We start from the raw sequence: 19810 nt of genomic DNA, 5'->3' as shown, positions 1-19810 counted from the left end.
TGCATTGAGACCACCTTGAGTGATCATTGTATCTTGTCTATAGAAATAGGTATTACTGTGCCAATTGTGTATAAAATTGGGTTTGAATATAACATTAATGTCAATCAATCAGGGAACCGAATTTCATGGACGGGAACAAAAAGTAGACAATTTACCGCATCCATGATTGCTGACATTGAGAATTTTTCAGAACAACAGAGGGAAAAGACCTATGCGGCGAGCAACTTTACAGAATATATTCGCAGTACTTTGGAAAAATTGGATAAAAATGATAATAGGGTCACTCAATTTAGGAAAGACAGAGCCCATAATTTTGACCTGGAAATTAGAGATAAAAAGCGGGTCATGAGGAAAGAGATAAGAATAATCAAGAAATCGGGATTGTCATTTATTAATATGGTGGATAGGATCAAAAAAATCAAACAAAGTTATAAAAACTGGTCCTTACAACATAGAATAATCAAAGGGCAGACTGACGGGGAAAAACTGTTGACTTCACTAAGGGGTTCTACCTCAAGAAACTTTTGGTATCTAATGAATAACTGGGACAAACCCCAGAAAGAGCTACTAGTGAATCCCATTAATGAAGTAACGTGGAGGGGTCACTCTGTAAATATGTACTGTCCCAAGAAGGACGTGACAGGGGTCCCTGAGAAACAAGATATAAACTGGTATCTGAATTTTACCACCTGGGAGATAAAAAAACTTAATAATAAAATCTAAAAATTCTGCTGCACCAGAACCGAACAATTTGTCGAATAAAATCCTTAAGTCAGACCCCAAACTATGGGCTAGAATACTTTCCACTCTGTTCACTAATATACTTGTGACCAAAACTTTTCCACTGTCCTGGAGGGTTTCGATTATCATACCCATATTTAAAAAGGGTTCCAGACTATGTCCAAAGAGCTATAGACCTATTGCCTTGGCTGACCCGGAATCAAAACTGTTCTCGTCACTTGTTCTGAGAGATATCCAGAAATGGATTGACGACAAGCAGGTTTTAGATATGAGACATTACGGTTTTAGGAGAAATATGGGGACGGAATGTGGGGGGCTCATCTTGCACTGTTTGAGAGCCGAAGCAATGAAAAAGGCGGAGACCTCTGTCTTTATTGCGTCAATGGACCTGAGTTCCGCGTTCGATTTGGCTGACAGGAATATACTGTGGATTAAATTAAGAACTTTAAATATGCCGGCAATTCTGTTGGATATTGTAAGGGCAATTTATTCTCAGGCGGATGTGAGAGTTAGATTGGATTCAGCGGGTACCTTCTCGGATCTCTTTACCATTCATAACGGATTGCGTCATGGCTGTAGACTGGCTCCCACAATCTTCAATCTATATGTCAGTGGCGCTTTTATGGCTCTACTAAATAGGGGGTTAGTTCCACCTAGAATATTGAGTATAAGCATTGCCTGGTTAGCATACGCTGACGATTTTCTCCTAATTGATGCCACTAAAGTAGGACTTCAGCGCATGCTCAGAGCTTTTGAGGGTTTCATTGACTCAATTGCATTAAAGGTCAATCCGGACAAAACAGTTATTGTTCGTCTAGGGAGGAAAAACAAGAAATTAAACACAATGTCATGGGTTTCAGGGAACATAAGTATTAAAGCTAAAGGGGAATTTAAATACCTGGGTTTCTCGATAGCAGGTACACTATCTAGACCCCTACTCCGTACTCAATTGAAACTTAAGGCTGATATTGCTGTTTCTCAAATGCGGGCCCTAGTTGCAAAATTTGGGAAATTCTCAATGATTCCTCTCAGAGAATACTACACCAAAAAAGTGATTCCCAGATTGACATATGGGGCCGAATTTCATCCCTTAACATGCGAATGTGAATGGGCCTCGATAGAAAGCTACATCTGGAAATCGGTATTGTATCACCTTCCGAAATGTATCCCGTTCAATTTAATTAAGTATGAATTGGTTCTTAACTCGCTTCAAGCTTTGGTGACATGCAAAAGAATGACGTTATGGAGGAAATGTAATTCCTTAGACACCAACACTTTGTACTATTATGCAGGTCAAGATACTTCCAATCCTTTTATAGTGGAATTGAATGAGGAAATCACAAATAGTCTGATGATAATGGGAATCTCAGCCTCCTCCTTGAGGAATAACCCGGCTAGGGTGAAAGAAAGTGTGTTGGGTTTTGACTGGATCCACACAAAAAACGCGATACTGAATACAAAAATATACCAACAAGTGTGTGCATTAAATAAATGGTTACCATGGATGGAAATCTACTTAAACAAGTATCCTAATATAACAATCCAAAATGATTTCATGCGTTTTAGATTCAATGTTTTGCCCACTAACCAAATACTATCAATTAGATCTACTGTTCAACTATTATGGCCATGGTGCCGGTTTAGTAACGTAGAAGGTATGGTCGAGGACCTGAAACACATACTATTGGTATGTCCGGCATTGAAGGAAAAAAGACTATTATATTTTGCCCAATATGTTAATAATACGGCGCAAGTGGACAGAGAATTTATTTGGTATAAAATGTTACACAATTGTAAAGGCAACTTGGTGATGTTTCTAGTGCTTTGCATGGCTGTGAGAGGTAGAGGAAGGGTCACTGAGGGAGGGATGTTGGAAGCAGGTAATGAAAATGAAATGCCGCGGTGATCGGTCCAAGGGCAGGACTGATTAGACGTGATTGTGATGTTGCAGCTCTGGTCGACCAGATAGTCAAGGATTCGGCCTTTGGAGTGCATAGGGTTGAGTATGCTTTTGGGTGATGCCTAGGGCATTAAGAGAGCTAGCTAGGAAGAGAGTATTTGGGACGCCTGGTCATTAAGGCCAAGGTTGAGGTTGCCAAGAAAAATAGTTTTAGATGTTGGTTTGGAATTAGAGAGGAGGTGTAGGATATCCTCTTGTTCAAAGGAGAGGCTAGGGCCGGGAGCACGGTAGACCACGTGGATGATTACTGTGAAAATGTGAGAAAGGTTAAGTTTGGAAGTCAGGAGTTCTTCCGTTGAAAAGTTGGGGGTGCATATTTCTCAGATTTGTAAGGAGTTGCTAGCTATGAGGGCCACCCTGCCACCTCTTGAGTCTCCTCTGTCTTTGCGAAAGATTGCGTAATAAGGCTGTATTGCTAGGGACATTGATGTCCCAGAGGTAGCGTCAAGCCAGGTTTCTGAGATTCCTAGAATATCCAGGTTGTTAGCTATGATGAGGTCTGCAATATCAAGGGAGTGGGCAGGGATGGTGGCTATAGCATTGGTTATGACTTACGTGGATTGACCTGTGAGCGAGTAGACGAGAGGCTGGTTTGACAGCACTGTACCGAAAAGGGGGTGGGGGTTGCACAGGATGGTTGCAGGTGGCTCAAGTTGAGATGCAAGGAGATGCTGTAATAAAAGCCATGTGGGTGGGCTGTCATGACCACTGGCCCAAAGAGACAGATGCGATGCCCCCAAGTAGTGGGTGCCGTGAGCTGCTACCCAACCCTGGCCCATTTTAGTTCTTTTAGGACAAACAAACACAGGGGGCCAGGCTGGACTCAGTCCTGGCACCTCTGGCGCCAGGCTCATATGCAGAAGTAATGAGGGACTACTTTATTTCCATTGACCCACTTATTTCCAGAGCCAGCTCCATGTGCAAGCTGCTAGGTGTGGCTGGGTGGGGCAGGTAGGCCAAGCTAATGGGCATGGCCCAGAAGCCCAGCTATATAAGCTGCTCTATTCACGACGCTCGTGCTTTGCGTTACTTTGCACGCTGATGCAACGAGACGCTCACCGCCACGTGAGCCTTCAGATACCAACCTTCTGATCCTGATCTTGCTTCACGGCATTCTTCTCGCTACCGCTCATCTTCCGAAATCCAAATATCCAGCTTCTTACATCGCTCCACACCGGTCTTCTTTCTTGCGAACTCACCCGCTGCAGAAGGAACAAAGACAAGGTTAGAACATTTCACTATTAGGAAATCACGCTGCACTTTCAACACGCGCGCATTCCTACGAGTCAACTTACCAATCACCGGCAGTCGCTGGCACCGTTCGTCATCACTCCAGCAGCCACCATCGGACCCAGCAGCTACATGGGCCTGCATCGTGCCTGCACGAAAGAGAACAAAAGAACAGGGTAAGAAAGGAGCAAACTATTAGAACAAACACTTCTATAAGAAAACCACCACTTTTACAAAAAACCAACAGTAGCAGGAAAAGACGAACAATACAGAAAGACAAACAAGAATATTGCTACTTACCTAAGGGACCAGTGAAGGAACTTGGTCCTCGACAATCAAGCGCCCCTGCCAGAAGTAGCAGGACGGAGAGCCCGCAAACCTTATACACCAGGTGAGCTCCTTGCAGCAGGGCATCTAAGAGAATCCACACTTCGGGAGGACGGGAAGTGGGCAAGGGCTTTAACCTAGCACACTCACGTTAATTCACTCTACGCAGGTGCAGCCCTAAAAAGCACCTTCTCGTAATTTCAGCCATCAGCATAGAAGGTGAAGGCGATCCTAAGACCACTCACATTCCTGGGACTGGGAGGGCTGCTACTGTGCACAAACGCGAGACTAGGCAAGCGTAACAGAACGCAAAGCCTCCCAAGAATCTCTGCCTGGGCATAATGGAAACGTTGGAAACTGACCAGTTGGCCAAACTGCCAGGGGAGCTAACGGCTGAAGTGCATGCCTCAAGAGAAGAAACCAACGCTCTGAGGCGGGAACTAATTGTGAATCGGGAGTGTACAGATGATCTGGCAAGACAGGTGCTCCATACACAGGCCAGACAAGTGCCGCTGCCTGGCCCTGCACCATCTGTTGCAGTTTCGCAACCCGCACCAGTGCAGGTAGTCCTTCCAGGGGCGGTTTGTCTGGCCCCTCCAGAAGGCTTCACGGGTGACCCCAATAATTATGCTATTTTTATGAACCAATGTTGCCTACATTTCTTGTGTAGACCTGGAGCATTTCCCAACAAACAATCAAGAGTTGTGTTTGTGCTTTCGTATCTGGGGGGTAGTGCAGTGGACTGGTTAATACCTTTGGTGAATCGGGATGATCCATTGCTTCGTGACTTCGGAGGGTTTCAGCTCGAAATGGAGAAGCTGTTTGCTCGACACTCTCGAGGTCAGGCTCTGGACAACGAACTTTTGTCACTCCGGCAGGGCAATCAAGACTTATTGACGTATCACCTCTTTCAATTGCCTTATAGCTGAAACAAACTGGCCATAGGAGAAGAGGACGACACTGTTGTACAGGGGCTTGCAAGGAGAACTAAAGGACATGTTAGCCCAAGTTGTGAATCCTCCCGAAGGATGTGCAGAATACATCGACCTAACAATGCAACTAGACCAGAGGTTGCAGGATCGGGAAACTGACCGAACAAAGTCGGAGGATCGATCGATTTACATACGGCTCTGTGAAGCACAAACTAAACAACATGATCAGCCTGAACCAATGCAAATCGGAGGCTTGCGCAGCCCTCTCACCAAGGCAGAAAGGGGGAAAAGGAGACAGCAGCAACTTTGTCTCTACTGTGGTAAGGCTGGACATTTTCTCAGGGACTGCCTGATGAAGCCACCCAGAAAGACAGTGAGGGCAACTGACAAAGCTGAGGAAGAACAGACCCCGGTAAACTGCAGCACCCGACAAGCTTAGGGGTCCACTTGTCGAGCGGTACAAAGGAACTTTAACAAACCTCACACCTGGTCATTCCTGTGCTCTTGGTCAACCATAAGCAACCGTCAAAGATACATGCTTTAGAGGCATACATAGACAGTGGAACTGTGGGCAATTATATCGACCAAGATCTAGCCAACCGGATTGGATTCCCCTTCGACAGAAGCGAATATCGGAAAACGTCAAGGCAGTTGATGGGTCCCAGCTGTCTTCCAGCCCCATGACGCACCACACCAAGAAAGTCACCCTTCTGTGACAAGACGGCCACTGGAGGATCTTACCTTTCATCTCATCAGTGCCCCGCAATTTCAGTTGATTTTGGGGGTGCTCTGGCTAGAGACTCACAACCCTAAAATTGACTGGCGTACATGAGTTCTGACCTTCCCTCGAGACTATGCAAGCACCTGTTATGGCAAGGAACCTCCTCCACAAGGCTTAATGAAACCAGGACCGAAGGAGGGAACCATACTGGGCTTAACCGGAACACTACCACCGGAATACATGGACTACCTAGACATCTTCCAGAAGGAGCAGGCAAACACTCTACCCCTGCACAGGCCATATGACTGCCAGATAGATCTAGTACCGGGTACAGAAGTCCTCTGCAGTCGGATCTATGTCATAACCGAGCATGAGAATCAACATTTAAAAACCTACCTCGATCAATACCTAGCAAACGGCTTCATACGCCCGTCCAAGTCACCTGCAGCCTCATCCCTCTTTTTTGTACCTAAGAAACAGGGGGACTTGAGAACCTGTATTGATTATCGATCACTCAACCAAATCACAGTGAAGAACCGGTATCCGTTGCCACTCATCCCTGAACTTCTGGATCAAGTTAAAGAGGCCGAAAACTTCACAAAACTGGACCTAAGAGGTGCCTACCCTCTTGTACGAGTTAAAAAGGGGGACATAGGAAGATGGCTTTTCGTACAAAATATGGCCTGTATGAATACCAGGTAATACCCTTTGGACTCTGTAATGCCCCTGCACTTTTCAATTCTTCATGAATGACATGCTCCGTGAGTTACTGGACGTCTGCGCACTACTTTACATTGACGACATTCTGATTTACTCAGCAACAAAGAAAGACCATATCAACCACGTCCAAGCAGTTCTGGAAAAACACTGGCAACATCGGCAATACGGCAAGTTTGAATTTTTTTTTCTCCATGTAACAGAAGTAGAATTCCTCGGATTTGTGCTCACCTCTCGAGGCATACACATGGACACACACAAGGTAGACGCTATCCTCAACTGGCCTTCGCCAACATCCACAAAAGGGGGCCAGAGTGTGCTCGGGTTCGCCAATTTCTACCGTCTTTTCATCCCAGGGTTCTCCCAAATTGTACACCCAATCACCTCTCTGTTGAAGAAGAATAAACAGTTCAACTGGTCTGCAGAAGTCGAAGAAGCTTTCCAAAAACTGAAACAAGCATTCACTACAGCACCAATTCTGTGACATCCTTGACCAGAACTACCGTACATGGGCGAAACCGACGCCTCCAACATAGCAATGGAAGCAGTTTTGTCACAACGAGATCCCGACACCGGGCAATTACATACCGTGCAATTCTGGTCACGCAAGTTCTCCGCCCCTGGGTTAAAGTACGCAATCATAGATAAAGAGTTACTGTCGATCAAGGCAGCGTTCAAGGCATGGAGGCATTACCTTTTAGGAGCAAGACACACGGTTACCATGATCACAGACCACCGCAGTCTACAATACCTGAAAACTTCCAAGGCACAATCCTCACGCCAACTCCGTTGGGCTCTTTTCTTTGCCAAATACGACTTTGTAATCACCTACAGACCCAGAGTGCTCAATGGGAAAGCAGATGCTCTATCGCGAATGAGTGAGGATGAAAATGCATTCGCCACACCAGACCCAGTGGCCATCATACCAGAAGGGAGGATCTTAGGTTCAATTACCACAACCACCACGTTAGACAACTTAAAATCAGACCTGCAACACCTCATGGATCCTTTGACACAGCGAAAACGGATAGAAAAAGGGAACAAACATACTATTGTGGACAATCTACCGTACTATCAAGGACGACTCTACGTCCCAGACAAGGAGCAACAAAATCAAATCAAAGCAAGTTATCACGAAGCATTAGTGGAAGGCCATCCGGGAATAGCAAAGACCCTGGCCAAAATATGGAAAAACTACTGGTGGCCAACCTGGCGGAAGGACGTTGTCCAGTTTATTGCAACCTGTGGAGTCTGTGCACAAAACAAATCTCAAAAACCAAGTCCTGCAGGTCTGCTACATCCTCTGGTGGTACCACCCGCACCATGGTACACCCTGTCAATGGACTTTATTACAGACCTTCCCTCCTGTAACGGTTACAATACCATCTTAGTCATCATCAATCTATTTTCAAAAATGGCCCCCTTTATTCCACTGAAAGGCCTTCCCACTGCATCCACTCTGGCTTCCGTGTTTCTGGAACAGATTGTCCCGTTACATGGGTTCCCATCAGTATTGATTTCAAACCGAAGAACTCATTTTGTCTAAGCCTTTTGGAAAAGGTGCTGTAAAATTGCCAAAATTGATCTTCGTTTATCCACGAGCCATCATCCCCAGACCGACGGCCAGAAGGAACGAACAAACCAAACCCTGGAACAATACGTGAGGTGCATGCTGCAACAAACTGAAAATACCTGAGTAGACGAAATTTGGATAGCGGAGTATGTATATAACAATTCTGGCTCACACCAGTACTGGTCAAAGCCTGTTCTACATTGTGTACGGACAAAAACCACGGACATCCGATTTTGACCCACCCGAGCATTAGAAATGCCTGCAATAACAACTTTACACAAGACTATTACCTGGGTCCTCAAAGAAGCTACAGAACATCTAACTAGGGCCAAAGAAATACAAAAGCAATTTGTGGATCAGCATCAAAGGAAGGCCCCACACTATCAAGTCGGGGACAAGGTTTGGTTGGCATCCAAATACATCCTCTGAAAGGACCACGGGTATTCCGTCCCAGATACTTAAGACCCTACATCATCAAGACAGTGATCAACCCTGTTGCTATGAAGTTAGAGTTACCACCCCATATGCGGATCCATCCTGTGTTCCATGTCTCTCTTCTAAAGCCAGTGCAACCGGGCACACGGATTAATACTCCGCCAGATCCTGTTATAATAGATGAACAACTCGAATTCGAAGTCAGTAATATCTTAGACTGCAAAGTGTTCCGATCCAAGCTATACTATCTCATAGACTGGAAAGGTTACGGACCCCAAGACCGAACCTGGGAACCAAGTGAGAGTATCCACGCCCCGCAGTTAATCAGAGGCTTCCATCGCAATAATCCAACCAAACCGGGTCCAGATCTGGCGGAAAAAACATCTTTGAGAAGGGCCTTGAGGGGGAGTGCTGTCACGATCACTGGCCCAAAGAGACAGATGCGACGCCCCCAAGTAGTGGGTGCCGTGAGCTGCTACCCAACATTGGCTGATTTTGGTCCTTTTAGAACAAACACAGGGGGCCCAGCTGGACTCAGTTCTGGTGCCTCTGCCGCCAGGCTCATATGCAGTAGTAATAAGGGACTACTTTATTCCATTGGGCTGCTTATTTCCAGAGCCAGCTCCATGTGCAAGCTGCTAGGTGTGGCTGGGTGTGGCAGGTAGGCCAGGCTAATGGGCGTGGCCTAGAAGCCCAGCTATATAAGCTGCTCTGTTCACGAGGCTCTTGATTCACATTACTTTGCACGCAGATGCAACGAGACGCTCACTGCCGTGTGAGCCTTTAGATACCTACCTTCTGAATCCGGCGATCCTGATCTTGCTTCATGGCAGTCTTCTCGCTGCAGCTCATCTTCTGGGAATCCGACTATCCAGCTTCTTACATCACTCCACAGCAGTCTTCTTTCTTGCGAACTCGCTGGCTGCAGAAGGAAAAAAGACAAGGTTAGAACATTTCACTATTAGGAAATCGCGCTGCATTTTCAACACGCGTGCATTCCTAAGAGTCAACTTACCAATCACCGGCAGTCGCTGGCACCATTCGTCATCACTCCAGCAGCCACCATCGGACCCAGCAGCTACACAGGCCAGCACCGCCACCTGCACGAAAGAGAACAAAAGAACAGGGTAAGAAAGGAGCAAACTATTAGAACGAACACTTCTACAAGAAAACCAACACTTTTACAAGAAAACCAACAGTAGCAGGAAAAGACGAACAATACAGAAAGACAAACAAGAATATTGCTACTTACCTAAGGAACCAGTGAAGGAACTTGGTCCTCGACAATCAAGCGCCCCTGCCAGAAGTAACAGGACAGAGAGAGCCGACAAATCTTACACACCAGGTGAGCTCCTCGCAGCAGGGCATCTATGAGAATCCACACCTCAGGAGGACGGGAAGTGGGCAAGGTCCTTAACATAGCATACTCACGCTCATTCATTCCACACAGGTGCAGCCCTAAGAAGAACCTTCTCGTCATCGCAGCCATCAGCATAGAAGGTGAAGGCGATCCTAGGACCACTCACATTCCTGGGAGGGCTGCTACCGTGCCCCAATGCTCCCGCAGAGACCAGGTGAGCGTAACAGGTTGCAGGCATACTGGGAGGAGATGTGGTGCTTGAATGGTTGCTGTTTGGGAGGCTAGAGGTGACATGTTCAGGCGTGTTCAAGGAGGAATCATAAGAGGACTAGGAGGCAGGGTAGCTATGTTACAGAAGTTGCTTGGGGGAGGCATTAGTGTGGTTATGCTGTTGGCATAGGGAAAGATAATAGGGTCTAGGCCCTGGGTAACGGTGCTCACAGAGTTTCCATGGTCAGGTAAGTGATAGGTTACCAGTTGATTGGGTACTGGTGGAGTTAAGTTGGCACTAGCATTCGATAAAGTGTCCAGTAGGGTCTTAGTTTGTATGTTGGATGGTGTGGATAGGGCCAGGGGACTCAGTGGTCCATTTGCTATCCTGATAGGAGTCATCAGGATATGGGAGGTGAGTGCAGAGTGCACGCCAAGAGGCACTTTAATCTTTCCTGACCAGTGCATGGCTGCGCTATGGTAGACAAAACTGTGCTATTAATGCTCCTTTGTGGTCTATGCATTTTGGCAAGATAAGAGGCACACTGACTAGCAAACGTGCACACAGGGGGCCGCCTCAATCGTTCCTGACCAAAGCATGGCCATGGTGAAGTACAGTGAGGGCTTTTCAAGCTCTGGTTTGCTGTCAGCGTATTGGAAAGGCGAGAGGCATACTGCAGAGCAAGCGTGCGCATAGAGAGGCACTTCAATCTTTCCTGTCGTTGTAAAGCAGTGTGCTGTAAGTATTTTGGCAAGGTGTTGGGAAGGAGGGACGGCCGTTCCAGGCCCACCAGCACTTTCGGATGAGGCAGAGGCCTGGAAGTGTACAGTAGGGACTCAGGGAGATGACATGGGGAAGGGGGTGGTGGCAAGGACCCAAGCACAGGGAGATGGGGGTTGTTTATTTTTGTCCAGTGAACATGGGGAACCAAACGCCATCTTACATAGTAGCAGCCATATTGGAATTAAGGCCTAACTTTGTGTTGCAGCCAGGGCCACAGGCCGAGCCACACACATAGAAATAAAGCGTATGCATGCGGGAATAGGCTGTAGCTTGGGCATCAGTGAGAAAGGCCAGAGCTGCAGAGATTCATAGACCCTTCATTGTCTCATGTCCCCAACATTTTGTATCCCAGAAGAATGTACCCTGCAAGTCCATGAGGGGGTTGAGAGCTTTCTGTGAAAGCGATCTCAAGAGGAGGGCACAAGCATGTGACCTTTCCAGCTCTAAATAATAACACCCAAAATCCCCAGTCTCAAGACCCCTGGCATTCCAAGGTACCAGTCAATCCCAGACCGCCAACCATAAAACTGTTAGACCACCAATCAATCAGAAAAGATGTGAAGACAGGGATCAGCTGCCTTCACCATAGGTCATCTGATTTGTGCAACGAGGGTGGGGAACTTTGGTTGGACGCCAACATGTCTGGAATCGAGCTGTAGTTTGTTAGAAGCACTGGCCTCAAATTATCCTCTTTGCCAATGTCTGAAGTACCAGGTGCACAGCAGGTCAGAGATAGAGCCAGTGTTGTTTTTCTTCACATAATTGACAATTAGTTGCAGCTTTATGCCCGATGACACACAAGGAGGAGCCCACATGGAAGAAGATGGAAAGACGGGGCTGGGACCAATGGCCTGGCATCCCTTATGGAGCAGGTAACCTATGAGTAGGGTCACACCAACCAGCCATTTGGATTTGAACATTATGTAACTTACAGCACTGATGACGCTGTATGCCTTTATAAAGTGTTGTTTGTACTGATTTCGACGGAACGTTCCGTGGCAGCAGAGCCCTTTTCTGGCACATTTCTATTGTTGTGGAAATAAAACTTTGTTTTCCTTGCAGCAGGTGTGCTTGGCCTTTTTCCCTAGTGGGTTGTTTTTATTCAGGTGTGAGCGTTGAGAGGTTTCTCTACATTTATGGTGACCCCAACGTGATCCCAACGACCCCCGCGAAGACGGAGGCTTCCAGGCCGCATCTCTGAAGGAGCCCCACCTACCTACAGTGACCAGTCCCAAGCGAGCAACCCAGAGCAGTGTACAGGAACCGTTTTCACAGAATTCCGGTCTGCTCTTTGAAACGGGGTGCGGCTCCTAGAAGAGTACAGGCCGTTGTTGGGACCCCGTGATGGAGGAGCTCAGGTGAACACGCAAATGTAAGTACACCTCTTGCGGCGAGTGACAACAAAGGGGTTAAGAGTGAGTGGGTAAGTAAAGTGTGTGTGGGTGATGGGAGAGCGTGAAAGTCCAAGTAGCGTATTTTTTATGTTATTATTATTAAGGAGATAACGAGGAGGAAAACTGGTGTGTGGGATCCTCTCCAAGTAAGGGGAGAAGGTGCACTGTATAGGAGCTCTGTATAATTAGAGGGCTCGGATTCCTGTGTCCAATATATTCCGGGTGGGGGAAAGAGGAAGAGTAGTGTTTGTTGTTTTAGCTTATTATTTTAGTTTATTGTTTAAGTGCATTAAACTATCATTGTGAATTTGGTGGAGGCCAAGGGAGGGCTTGTGAAAATAGCGTGAGAAGTATGTGAGTGAGTGCAAAAGGTCGGGAGGGTGTGAACAGGGGGAGACCGGGAGGTGGGAACGGAGGACCGATAGTGAGGGGTATAATAACACTGTGTGCAACATACAATTAGAAGCTTCTTTTGAATATACCATTGTTAATAGAGGGGAATGACTACGCTGGAGTACATGTATAGTGTGTTGCCATTTTACAAGGATAAGATAGAGAAGTACTACAAGCAGTGGATAGTAGAGAGCCAAGGGGGAATGTCCTGCCCCTGGCCAGAGCACATTACTAATAACCAAGAGATATTTAGAGCACATGAGCATGTTTCTAAATGCTAGGTATAAAGGTGAACAACTGCAGAAGCGAAAAGCGATTTTAGACTTGTGGTGTATGCCCCTACGCGAAGATAGTGCCCCGTCAAATGTAGTAACCACAACAGCGCCAGAGGAAGGGACGCAGCCTGCGGCTATAGAGGGGCTCTATCCACTCACTGCCTACCCAGCCACAGGATACACCAACCCAATATATGTGCCCCCGCCTGCTACCGCTCCACCCTCATATTGTCATATTGTCATGACCACCAACTCCACCATGCAGGCACACACCCCCTCATACAGTAGTCATAGGTTGCCTGGTCATTGTAAATCTAAGATCCATGGAGGCACAACAAGTTGGGTTGATGAATGGCGCAAGTGGCCTCTATCTCATAGTGCATTGAAAAGTGGGAGGCTAGGGACTTCCTAGTTCTCCCAAGGTGGGTGTTAGATTAGCTAGAGAACCTAGGTGTGCATTGTAGTCCTGTTGCTGGGAGTGGCTGGCTATATAAGCAACACCCAGCCAGGAGTTATTCTGCCTTGATAGGCAGCGTGATGCTTATCGGCGTTCCACCTGCAAAAGAGGAAAAGCATGGTTTGCAAGTATCATGTACATGAGAAATGAACCTGGCCCCCCCACCCTTACCTTAGAAGTCCCAGAACTCGACTGAATCTTCTGCATCAGCTCTTCCACTTTGTTCGGCTTTCTCGTTCCTCCTACACTCTCGGCTCCCGCCCTGCTCGTAGATGTTACCTGCACCACACTCCAAGACTCACTCCAGCATGCGGAAACCTGCAAACAGAAGCCTGCACGTTTCCAGAGAACTATACGTGAGAACTGTACATCGTCAATTCAGCGGTCAAAAAGACAACTATCACACGCATATCTGAACCGCTCCAGAAGACATTACATTGAGCTCATCAGCAGCCATGCAGCTTCTACTAATTAAAGGCCTGCCACTGCTACTCAGCTGCAATTGCTTGGACTTACCTGCACTATCCTAAGAGTAACACATTACAGCACTGCAACGCTAACAGAAGACTTTCTAATTGCATCTCCAAGCCGCAGTCGGCCTGGGCTTCAGTGAAGCAACTAAGGCACAGCAGTGTTTCTGCAGGACTTGGCACCCCTGCAGGTGGTAGCAGGATGGAGAGCTTACCAATTCAATAGAACAGGTGAGCAGGACCCCAGAGGGACACAAAACCAAGGGGATCAACGGGGGCGGGGAGGAGTGCAAGTGCAGTTAACTCCTGTTCCCATTTACTAGGTGCAGCCGCACAGACAATACAGATCCACGCCCGGCTGCAACACCAGTCCCGAGGTTGCTGGCGCTCCCACAGAGGCAAGTTAAGCATAGCACATATGGACCAACCCCAAACAGCATTACACAGTGGGAGACCAAATCACAGAAAGAGTTGGAGGAGGAGTTAGAGGCAACACAAGTAGAGTTGGCCCGGTTGAGGGCAATAAAAGAAGGGGAGAGCAAACCAGGGTGTGTGGAGGGCCAGAGACATTTTGTTTGGACTGGATAGCACTGCTATTAAGGATGTGCATGTCGAGAAGCATGGTAGTAGAGATCGGGGGCAGAAAGTGCAGGTTATGCGACAGTGAGGTGGGACAGGGAAGCACAACATGAGGTACAGGAAGAAGAATGGGATAGTGTGGATGAATTTGAGGACAAGGAAGGTGAGGCACAAGTGGCTCCAGAAAATATGCCACGGGTAGAAAGCTTGTGGGGCGAGTGATTAAGGAGCAGGTGTGGGCATGTAGAAGTCGCAAGGAAAAAGGAAAGTGGCGAACCGAGAACGAGGAGTAGGCAAGCAAATTGTGTTATTGCACAAGGGACCCGGGAGGGCGCTTCATGTGCCATGGGCGCAGATGGATAAAAGCAATTTGATCAAGGCACTCCTGCCCCTTACTGCCGGGGCTGGGAAGTGGATATACGCCTTCGAGAAACAGACAGCTGGGATTCCTCTGGCGGTGGGAGACATGTAAAGCTTACTTGTCGCAATTGTGGGAGACCAGACAAGGGATGTGTGCGTCAAGGCAGGTTGCCCAGGATTAAAACTAGATGATGATGATGCACATGATGGGGCCCCTTTCAACAATATTATGGTACAAGTGTGGGACGCACTGTGACAGGCGTACCCTGATACATCAGACTTGCAGTCCATAATGCGGTACACCATGGGGGAGGATGAAGATCCTGCTCAGTACATTTTAAAAGTGCAGGAGATGTGGCGAGCTGAGACGGGTGACCAGTGGAACTGATCAGTGCCTCTTTCATATTTTGTTATCAAGAGGGGATTGCCCAAGGAAGTTTACAAGTTAACAAGATAGTGGCCATAGAGGTGAAGGGGTGGCCGAGATTCAGACTATAATAATACACTATAGCAAAAGGATCAGAGAATGAGAAAAAGAAACGGCTGAAAGGTTGCAGGCAGAGGAAGCAAAACTAGTACAGAAGAAGTTACCTAAACTATAAGTGGATGGGGCGGTGACGGCAAACACAGACAAATTCAGCGGAGCAGGCTACAACCTGCGCAGATGTAAGGATAGCAGAGATTTGGTCAGGTGGAGGACAGGGGCAGTGGGGCGGCGGAGCCCCACCTCAGTATCCTGAGTGGTACCTAGCGGGGAAGAGGAGAGTTTCAAGGGAACAGAGGGGGCTGAAGAGGGTGTGATGCTGGAAATGCATTGGAGGGACAGGGCCTGACCTGTCCTTGTCCTGTAGTCCTTTTTCATTTGTGTTCTGTATTGTCTTCTGTCCATGTGGGACTCCTGGCAGTGCAGCTCTTCCTGTTTTTGGTTTGGTGTACAGACCCATGGGATACCCCTATGGCACCCATGAGTGGCAGTACAACCCTGTGCCCATGGTGTATGTTTTTGGGCACCTGTGTGTGGCCCACAGAGCAGGGTATGGGCTGGTGGCAGCTCCATGCTGAATTTGACATGTGCTCTGAGTGTCCTCCATTTTAGGATAGCCAGGCCCTGCCATTGGAATCAGTTGATTCCTGATAGGAAACAAGATGACCCCTGTGGCCTCTTGCTTTCTATTGCCTGTTACCTTGTTTTCCCAAAGACCTGGGAAGCCCTGACTCTGTCCCTTCCCCCTGACTGGCTGTTGGGTGTAAGTTCCATATATGGTGTTGTTGTGAAGTCCAGGCCAGACTGGATGGAACCTTCCCAGTGACTGTATGTTGTGGGTACACCCTGTGGGTGGGACCTGGGTGAATGGAGTGGTTGACCAATATGTACTCCTTGTTGTGGATGTCTGGTTTCTAGTATGCAATACAATGACTGAGACAGCCCTGCCCGAAACTGGCATGAATGCAGTGTGTAGTGTTGAATGGCTGGGTAAATGTCCCAATACACATTCCTTGTTGTGAGTGTCTGAGAAGGAGGAGAATGGCCTGAGTGCACTGTATGCCTGATTGGCTGACTGACGGCTGAATGCCCTTCTGAGTGATTGGTTGCCTGAGTGTGACCCAGCAGAATGAATGGGAGATCAACTAGTATATCTGGGGGACTCTCAATGCTAGAATCCGTACAGAAGCTGAAGTTGAAACTGACGCTTGATCTCGAAGTCGAGCCTGAAGAAGAAGGTTGACTGCTGTCTCCCTTCCCCGAAATCTGAAAGCCGAAAGCTGTCTAGACTGATCCAAGGGAGGACCTGGTTAGGCACCCTCTTCCCGTGCTCCGAAGGACCATCGAGCACCGCTAACCTTTGCCAAAGCTCCCGTGAAGTCAGACCCTCGAAAGGCTGCGGACTGGAGACAGGGACCGCCGAGGAGAACAAAAATAAGCACCGGACATTCTATCCACCGCCATCGACCAGGGTTTGCAGGTTCGCATAACCGCTGGAAGCCCATCGAAGCTGTGTTGCCCAGAAGAGGGGACTGCTTGAGCCGTGCCATCGCGACGGGAGCCGCACGCTCCTTTGCCTAAGACTTTTGATTCACGGACGTGGTCATCCGCACTGCCGCCTGCCTTATCCTGCTGGAGAAGGCCAGGCCGTCAACATTCCGAGGAGCATCCGCCGGGGGGGGTTTCCCGCCACCCAAAGACCATAGAGATGCCGGACGACTCGATGCCCTTGCTGGGCCACAGTGCTTCACAATCTCTTTGCGGTCCTGAACTAATGACATTGAGGTGCCCTGCACGCCTCTTCATTGCAGGATGTCTTCGCCCCGTCGTCGATGAGCACCGATGGGACCGAAGCTGCCGCCTCAACACCGAGTTCACTTTCTTCGAGGGATCTCGACGATCCGTGGCTCCTGCTTTAAAGGGAGCCACTCAAGAAGGATCTGTCGATGACTCGTCGTCAAACTCTGCTATTCCAGGTACATTGCGGTGGTAGAAACATTATAGAAGGACATAAGACTTATAGAACAATATATGGACTGGGCTTGTGATATATCTTTACTTTATAAGTTGCCCAGGTAGGGGGATCTCCACACATAATTGTGTCTAATGGTAGAGGTCAGTATTCTGCCAATTGTTTTAACCAACTGCTTTCCCTCCTACATCTAGTGTTGGTTACCTTTATTAGGTGATTTGTGTGACATTTAACCAGAGTACAGTTGATACACTTTAATGGAATCTAATAATAATTGTGGTACCACTTAGAACTGTATATATTTGCCATTGTAGATTTACTGAGCACAAAGTGAGTTAGTGTGATTGTGTATATAAACTTGAACCTTAATTATATAAAGACTGTGTTTTAACTAATACACTGTGTGGACATTCCTTTGTGGGTGCTTGGGGACTACACTGTATTTAACAATCAGGCTGCATCACCTCCTGAGAAGCTAGGCCTTGATTGCTCGTCCATTGCTAGTAACAATAGAGAATCTTGGCTGGGGTCCTCTGTGCCTCTCCTCTACCATATGGAGAGTGGAAGTACAGAGCCCCCCTCCAGTCTTTACACTGGCGGCAGCGGTGGGAAGCTTATGGTTTTAAGAATCAGTGTATAACCGTGCCACTTACAAAATATCTGCACTTTGTTAAATTCAGGTTTAATTGTATACAAGATAACTGCATTACAAGCAGTGGACTCTATTGCAAATGGTAAATTGACTAGGGTGAGCTTAGAGGCTCTCCAGAGTGCCTGTGAAGCCAGGGAATTAGACTTTGAGGATAAGTCTAGGGCTGAGCTGATAGCTGCCCTTGTGGACTACCAGACTGATTATGAAGCTCTTGAAGGGGAGGATGTAACCAATGAGGTCCCTGCCCCTGGGGTTACTGTTGAATCTGTTTCTGGGAATGCCACCATTACTGGTGCCTCTGTTCTGACCTCCAGCAATTCTGTGGAACTTGAGTTATTAAGGATGAAATTGGCCTTTGAATACCGCAAGTTGGAAATAGAAGCTGAGCTTAAGAAAGAGGAGCTGTCACAGCAAGTGGAACTCAAGAATAGGGATCTTGAACTCAAAGACAAGGACACTGAATGTCAGAGAATCCAGCTAGAGAAATCTATAGTGGAGACTTCAGCTAAACCTGTTGAGAGTGTCAACAGTTTATGAAAGATTTTGTTGGTGTGTTTGCGGAGGGTTCTGATATCCTCCAATGGATTGAAGCGTGTGAAATGGCTTGTGCAATTCATGATGTTGATAAGAGAGATTGGGTAAAGTGTTTGTTAAGCAGAGTGCCTCAGACTGGATATGACTGTATTCTGAAACTGAGTGTGGAAAAAAGGGGTCAGTATGAGTGCATGAAGTCTGCTTTGATTGCCAAGTTTGGCAATATACCTACACAACACCTTAAAAGGTTCAGGGATTTTAATAAAAGAGAGAATGGGCCTCATTACAACCCAGGCGTTAAGGGGTTAACGGCGCTGTAAAAGGTGTTGGCGCCGTTAAACCCTTAACGCCTGATTACGAGGTCCCGTTGCGGGTTGCACTTTAACGCCTGCTTTTAGCAGGCGTTAAAAAACCAACCCGCAAAGGGACCTAGGAGCTAATTACGGCACCGTAATTTACGGTGCCGTAATTAGCGCCTTCCCCATTCCCATTGAGCCCTATGGGCCAAAAATGGGAATGGGGAAGGGGCCATAGTGAATGGGGAATTACCGCCCCGCCAACCTTGGAATGGGGCGGTAATTCCGCCATTCACCATGGCGGATTCCGGCATGGACCATGGTACTAATAGCACCATGGTCCACCACCAGGGTTGTAATGAGGCCCAATGTGTCTTGGGGTGACTGGGTGAGTGCTGCGCACATGAACATGATGGGGTGGATTGATGGATACAAGGTGAAAACTTTTGTTGAATTGTCCCACCTTTTGTTTTTTAAGCATTTTCCTGAAGCCTGTTCACCAGAGCTGCGTCAGTATGTTGCTGACCAGAACATTTTGGATCTCTTTGGGCTGGCCAGACTAGCTGACAAGTGGGTCTCCCACCGGGTGTCCCCTAAGGACTCCGAAGGGAAGGACAAGGACAAAGAAAAGGGGACCTCTCAGAAAGTTGAGGAGTCCCAAAATCAATCACAGTTGGGTAAACCAAAACCTTCCTCTCCTAAGACCCAAAAATCTATTGGGGATAAGTCATTTGTGGGTGGGAATAAGAGTAGTGGTCCATCTGCTGCAAAGCAGGCTCCCAGTGGTTCCAGTACTGTACCCCGCATTCCTGGCACTTGTTGGGAATGTGGGGCTCTGGATCACAAGAAGGGTGACTCCAACTGTAAAGGTAAGGCACTTGGAGTACAGGCTATCAGCCTGAGCTACCCTTACCCCATGTCTGAGGTGGAGGCCACTTCCACCCCTCCTCTACA

This window comes from Ambystoma mexicanum, chromosome 8, assembly GCF_040938575.1.
Source record: "Ambystoma mexicanum isolate Mex_15411 chromosome 8, UKY_AmexF1_1, whole genome shotgun sequence".
NCBI classification, from domain to species: domain Eukaryota; kingdom Metazoa; phylum Chordata; class Amphibia; order Caudata; family Ambystomatidae; genus Ambystoma; species Ambystoma mexicanum.
The sequence above is the reverse complement of the archived record's forward strand: the minus strand, read 5'-3'. Positions refer to the sequence as shown.